The sequence below is a fragment of the Bubalus bubalis genome, chromosome 4 (genome assembly GCF_019923935.1).
Source record: "Bubalus bubalis isolate 160015118507 breed Murrah chromosome 4, NDDB_SH_1, whole genome shotgun sequence".
Taxonomy (NCBI): domain Eukaryota; kingdom Metazoa; phylum Chordata; class Mammalia; order Artiodactyla; family Bovidae; genus Bubalus; species Bubalus bubalis.
In genome coordinates, this window is record NC_059160.1 from 82,209,601 (window position 1) to 82,216,154 (window position 6,554).

General features: G+C 47.7%; 1 pseudogene; it reads right to left on the bottom strand.

The window, feature by feature from the left end:
- Positions 1-644: 644 nt before the first annotated feature.
- LOC102399015 lies at positions 645-5,947 on the bottom strand (annotated as a pseudogene).
- Positions 5,948-6,554: the final 607 nt, after the last annotated feature.

Sequence of the window (6,554 nt, forward strand, 5' to 3'; positions counted from 1 at the left end):
TTTGTTTTACTTAGAGGGTAATGAAAATTTAACAGCTTTCTGCTGCATCCTGAGTCCGGGTCCTGCTAATTATTAACATGCCCAGTTTCTTTAACTTTTTCTGTCTAAAAGGAAGTCGACGCTCCCATTCTTTCCCATATTCGTGTTACATGCAGAAAACACCACTGCTAGGGCGGGAGGTAGGGGGCTGATGCACCCCAGGAAAAAAGCAATCGACCCTTTCCCCGGAGCGTTAGGGGAGAGTCGGCACCCTGCCTCTGGACGCCGGTAGGTGACAGGCAATCCTAAGCGGCGGACACTGACCAATGCGCCCTGGTCTCCCTGCGCCCCGCAGCGCCCCAACTCTGGGGCCCCTGAACGGGTTTCCACGTAGGAAAGAATAAAAGGAAGAGTTGGTTGTGCTGCAGCCAACAGGAGCGGTGCAGGCAGCCTATCTGAAGCCCTCTGGTGCCGCAGCCCCAGTATCTGCTTTCACTGTCTACACAGCCCAACAAACCGGTTATGCCCATCTCCCGCATCTTCTGCGACACCGAACCACTCTGAGTGTCAGATGCCCCGCAGTGACGCGGACCTTTTCGGCCCTTACCCCGCGGCGATAGTCCCCCACCGCCGCACCCGCAGCCCCTCTGCAGAGCCCACTCACCTCAGAGAGGGAGCGGGACTCGGCTGGACGGTCGTCGGCTCTGCGGCGGGTCTGCGGACCCGCGCTCCGCGGTGTCAGCGACAGGCGAGGGCGCGCAGCACAGGAACCATCCGGAACCCGGGACGTGGCCGTTGCGGCCGCGGCGCCCCTCGCGGAGGTCAGCGCTGGCGGCGCGAGGCGGGCACGCTCCGGAGCGCGCTGTCTGGTGCGGCGGCCGCGGGAGGCGGCGCTCGCGGGGCTGCAGGCGGAGTGCGCCCGGCTCCTCAGCCCTCTCCGCGCCGCCGCGCACCCCGCCCTCGGCCGCCCGCCCGGCGCGAGCCAAAACGCGGAACGCGGAAACAGCCGCGGGATCCGGGCCGCGCGCGCCCACGCGCCCCCGGCTCGGCTGCGAAAGGCTGGCTGGTCGGCGCTGGATTCCGGCGGCCGAGGGCGCGGGGAGACCCGGCTGGTTGGACCGGCTGGGCGCCGCGGGAGGGCTGAGCTGAGTACGGGCAATCTGCGGGATGAAGTTCGTCTAGGCGCAGCCGGGGTTCTCAAGTGCAGTCGGGTCTTCTCTGTCCCGCCCCCAATTATACGCTTTTTTTTTTTTTTTTAAACCAAGCATTTTGATGGATGGAAAGACAGGAAGGGTGAAGGAGCAAAAAAGACAAACCCAATTTCCTCTGATCAAACGGTTTCGGGGTTGCCTATTTGGGTTTCTTTTCCTTTGGCGTAGTCGGGGCGGAATAGTTAATTAAACTCTTACTTCGATTCCTTCCGGCGCGCCTCGCCTCGCTGGGGACCGGATTGTACTCTATCCTATCTCGTGTAATCCCACAGGCTGGGCTGTCTCACCTCCGAGCAAGAAGCCACAGCTTCAGCCTTAAGTCCGTTCCCTCCTCTCCCCTCCCACCCTGGTCATCTCAATAAAAACTCAAAAGTCCGAGGAGTGCATGTGAAAACCTCAACTCATCGCAATGTCCAGGCCTGAGCCAAGTTACCGTGTCGCACTTAAAGTCGTATTCAAAATATTAATTTCATCACGATGATCATTTTCCATTGGCCAAGCTACTCTCCATGTTTTCAGTCTGCCCAGTTTCCAGGGCTGGGCTCTCAGGCGCATTTTCTCAGATGAAGTGGAGTTCAGCCTGTTTGAAAGTTCTGCCCTGACATCTGGGTCGCCTTAGAACCTTAACCCCCCTCACTCGTTCCAGTTACAAATCAGTGGAGTTTCATTCCACGGGAGTACTGTTTCCCCCGGGGTTGCAGAGGGTGGATCCGACAGCAGGTGTTGAGCCCAACCTGACAGGTGTCTCTGCAAATCTAGGGATTCTTTGACCTCTCAATCCCTTCTACAACCCTCTGGGACACTGTAACATCTTCCTGAAAGATGAGGATATGTGCATGCGTTGGGGGAGGGGGTGGCGGGAGGTGTTAATTTTTAAATTTCTTTGGTGCTGGTGCTAAGTCGCTTCAGTCGTGTCCGACTCTGTGCGACCCCATAGACGGCAGCCCACCAGGCTCCCCCGTCCCTGGGATTTTCCAGGCAAGAACACTGGAGTAGGTTGCCATTTCCTTCTCCAATGCATGAAAGTGAAAAATGAAAGTGAAGTCGCCCAGTCGTGTCCGACTCTTCGCGTCTTCGCGACCCCATGGACTGCAGCCTACCAGGCTCCTCCACCCATGGGATTTTCCAGGCAAGAGTACTGGAGTGGGGTCCCATTGCCTTCTTTTTAAGGAAAATCAAAACAGCCAATTTCAGAAATTTTCAGAGCACCAAATCTCTTCTATTTTAACTCGGAGTAAAATAAGGGAATACTGAACAAATTCTGAGTTGATGAAAAAAGGATACAAAGCAATAACATTTAAGACAAAATGAAGGGGAAACAGTACAAATCTAAGGAAACGTTTGGCCCCAGCCCTGTGCTCTGCAATTCCAAATCTGATTTAGATCTCTCTGCACTGTGAAAACTTTCTCACCTCTAGATTCACTCCTGAGTTTCTAAACCTTGAGCACAGATCTTTCAGGAAACAAGACTGTTGGTTTTGAAGTAACTCCACTTGTTCCTGGTGTACAACTCCACTTTGTACCTGATGGGAATCTGGGGGAAAACAACCTAGGCTGTCTGGCTTCTCAGCATTTCTTTTGGAATTGTGTGTGTTTATCTTAACAGGGTTACAAATGCTTCTATTAAGCTGTAGCCTTTTAGCTTCTACCTAAACTCCAGAACTGCCAAGAAGACTGACAAAATGATTTATTCCACCCATAGAGGTTGTGAAAATCAGTACTTATAAGGGCGAAGAGTCCACTCTCCATCTGTGGGTGCCTGTCTATTGTTTCAGTGGAGACCTTCAAGTGAAAGTAGTTTTCCAACAAACTGAATGACACAGTGGAACAGAATCAGTGGAGGATGGAGTGGAGGAAAGCATCATTGAACTGCAGCTGCATCTTCATGAGAAAATCCTCTCTGATGGACCAGTAGGCACTTGTGGCCAGCAGAGTTGGGTACGGAGAAGCTCAAGAGAAAGATATTTATGAAAGGTGCAGTTGGAGCTCCCGATTAATTGGAGACAATGCTACTTTCTTATGATGAGAAATAAATCAATAAATCAATCTGATATCAGAGGACTTACAGCTCTGTGGTGACCTCACAAAAGCTTCATTTGTTGAGCACTTATTGTTTGGTAGCAAACATGTTGGGCACTGTAGGGTGTTCACAGTTGCCAGTTAAGGGGATTACTGTCTGTTTAGACAATGCACTGAGCAGCATCTTTTGGACCTGTTGCAAAGGTGAACACTTGATCTTCAACCAGGACTCCCAAAATTACTTTGGATGGTTCAGTTCAGTCGCTCAGTCATGTCCGACTCTTCGCGACCCCATGAATCGCAGCACGCCAGGCCTCCCTGTCCCTCACCAATTCCCGGAGTTCACTCAGACTCACGTCCATCGAGTCAGTGATGCCATCCAGCCATCTCATCCTCTGTCGTCCCCTTCTCCTTCTGCCCCCAATCCCTCCCAGCATCAGAGTCTTTTCCAATGAGTCAACTCTTTGCATGAGGTGGCCAAAGTACTGGAGTTTCAGCTTCAGCATCATTCCCTCCAAAGATATCCCAGGGCTGATCTCCTTCAGAATGGACTGGTTGGATCTCCTTGTAGTCCAAGGGACTCTCAAGAGTCTTCTCCAACACCACAGTTCAAAAGCATCAATTCTTTGGTGCTCAGCTTTCTTCACAGTCCAACTCTCATATCCATACATGACCACTGGAAAAACCATAGCCTTGACTAGACAGACCTTTGTTGGCAAAGTAATATCTCTGCTTTTGAATATGCTATCTAGGTTGGTCATAACTTTCCTTCCAAGGAGTAAGCGTCTTTTAATTTCATGGCTGCGATCACTATCTGCAGTGATTTTGGAGCCCAAAAAAAGAAAGTCTGACACTGTTTCCACTGTTTTCCCATCTATTTCCCATGAAGTGATGGGGCCAGATGCCATGAGCTTAGTTTTCTGAATGTTGAGCTTTAAGCCAACTTTTTCACTCTCCACTTTCACTTTCACTTTTGAGTTCCTCTTCACTTTCTGCCATAAGGGTGGTGTCATCTGCATATCTGAGGTTATTGATATTTCTCCTGGCAATCTTGATTCCAGCTTGTGTTTCTTCCAGTCCAGCATTTCTCATGATGTACTCTGCATGTAAGTTAAATAAGCAGGGTGACAATATACAGCCTTGACATACTCCTTTTCCTATTTGGAACCAGTCTGTTGTTTCATGTCCAGTTCTAACTGTTGCTTCCTGACCTGCATACAGATTTCTCAAGAGGCAGGTCAGGTGGTCTGGCATTCCCATCTCTTTCAGAATTTTCCACAGTTTATTGTGATCCACACAGTCAAAGGCTTTGGCATAGTCAATAAAGGAGAAATAGATTTTTTTCTGGAACTCTCTTGGCTTTTCGATGATCTAGCGGATGTTTGCAATTTGATCTCTGGTTCCTCTGCCTTTTCTAAAATCAGCTTGAACTTCAGGAAGTTCACGGTTCCATGAACTGTATAACAAAGAGTCAGACATGACTGAGAGACTTTGGATGGTACATGTGATAATTTGTGGTTAGAGAAATTTGAGTTCAAATCTCAGCCCAGCTGCTTCCCAAATGCAGCCTAGAATAATGTAGTTAGGATTAAAGTGGTGCTTAGGTTCTTCATTTGTAAATGAGGATAATAATATCCATCCCCAGAGAGCTGCTGGGAGGATTGAATGCTAGGCATGCAGAAACGACTCAGCAGGTGGAAAGTTTATACAGTGCTGGTGTATAAGGCATTGTCTCACACCACCCTTCTCTACACCAGCCTCCAAGCAAAGTCCTGTAAGTTAGGAAAGAACCATTTTGGACTTAATCTGAAAAAGTATTCTTTATTGTGGACTATTCAGTTTCTTCTGGGTCTTTTATTCCAATGGTGTTATTTCTTTGTCTACACAAACCTACATGGTACCAAATCTTTTTTTTTTTTTTAGATATTTCTTTATTATTATTTATTAAGCACCAGCTTAATACTGAAGACATTTCGAATCACCAAACTCATTCTTCCACACCCAACCCACCCCAAATTCTTGATAAAGAGCTCTTCAAGTAAAGACACACTCTCTTCTCTCCTCTGTATAAAACTTTATGAAATAAAGGCAAAGAACTGTGCACATCTTGCTGTAAATGCTGCCCACAGCTGTGGAGACCATGTCTGTCCAAGGCTGTCTTTGCTGTACAGGTCCTGAAAGACTCTTGTTCATGAGTTGTCTCTTCACAAAGCAAGTCCACCACTTGCTGGGTTTATCATTCTGAGGGTCAAAAACTTTCTCATAAAGTCTCAGTCCAACCTCTTACCTCAGCTGTTGTAAGTAGGCTCTCATCACTTCATCCTCCTGTTTGCAGGTTTGGCGTAAATGGCATTAAGTGCAAAACCAAAGGCTCTCTGGAAATGGGAAAATTAGTGATTCCCAGTGTATACATTTCTTTCTCACCTTGGCTTTTAGAACTGCACTTTTGGGGTTTCTGTTGACACTTGGAAATGTAGAGAGTTATATATATATATCAAGGTCCTATAGGCTTCATTCTTAATTTCATAGTTTTTGAAGAGGATATTGGCCTTGAAGTAATAGATAGCTTCATCCACAATATCTGTATCTTTTGTCTCTCTAGGGGCAGGTCCTTTGAACTGACTTCTGATAGGCAACAGTGCCATGTTTCCAATGAGTCTGGTGTCAGGGTCTATGAGGGAAGAGCGGTAAGCCAGCATCTTGGAGATGCCCAGGTCTCAACCCCAGTGAAGAGAATCTCTAAATCTTTTGTAAATAAATCAATTCACTTAGGGAATGTCTATTTTTCTTTTAAAGCTTTGATAACAAATGCATATTTTTGTAAATGATATCTTTACACTGAAGTGTGTCCTTCAAACATTCATGAGTTGGGAGTCTTCACTTCCAGTATCTCAGAATGTAATTTATTGGAAATAGAATCTTTACGGAAATAATCAGGTTAAAATGAGGTCTTTGGGTGAGCCCTAGTCCAGTATGACTGGTGTTCTTCTAGAAAGAGCAAACAGACATGCACATAGGAAGAATACCACGTGAAGAAGGCAGAGGTCAAGGTGATATGTCTTATAGATAAGCCAAGGAACCACCAGAATCTCAGCACGAGACTTGGGCATAGATTTTCCTCATGGTCCTTATGTTAGGAGAAGCACACTAACTGAAGCCACCCACCCTGTGCAGGCACCATAGTAACCATTTGCACTAAGTCATTTTACAACAGGGAGTGCTACTAAGGAACACAGAACTAATAAGCCATCACCAACCCGAAGAGTTCAGGAAAGGTCAAATGGAGATGCCACGTGTCCGACCACCTCCCAGAATCCTTCTTGCTGGCATCCATCTTGGCTGAGC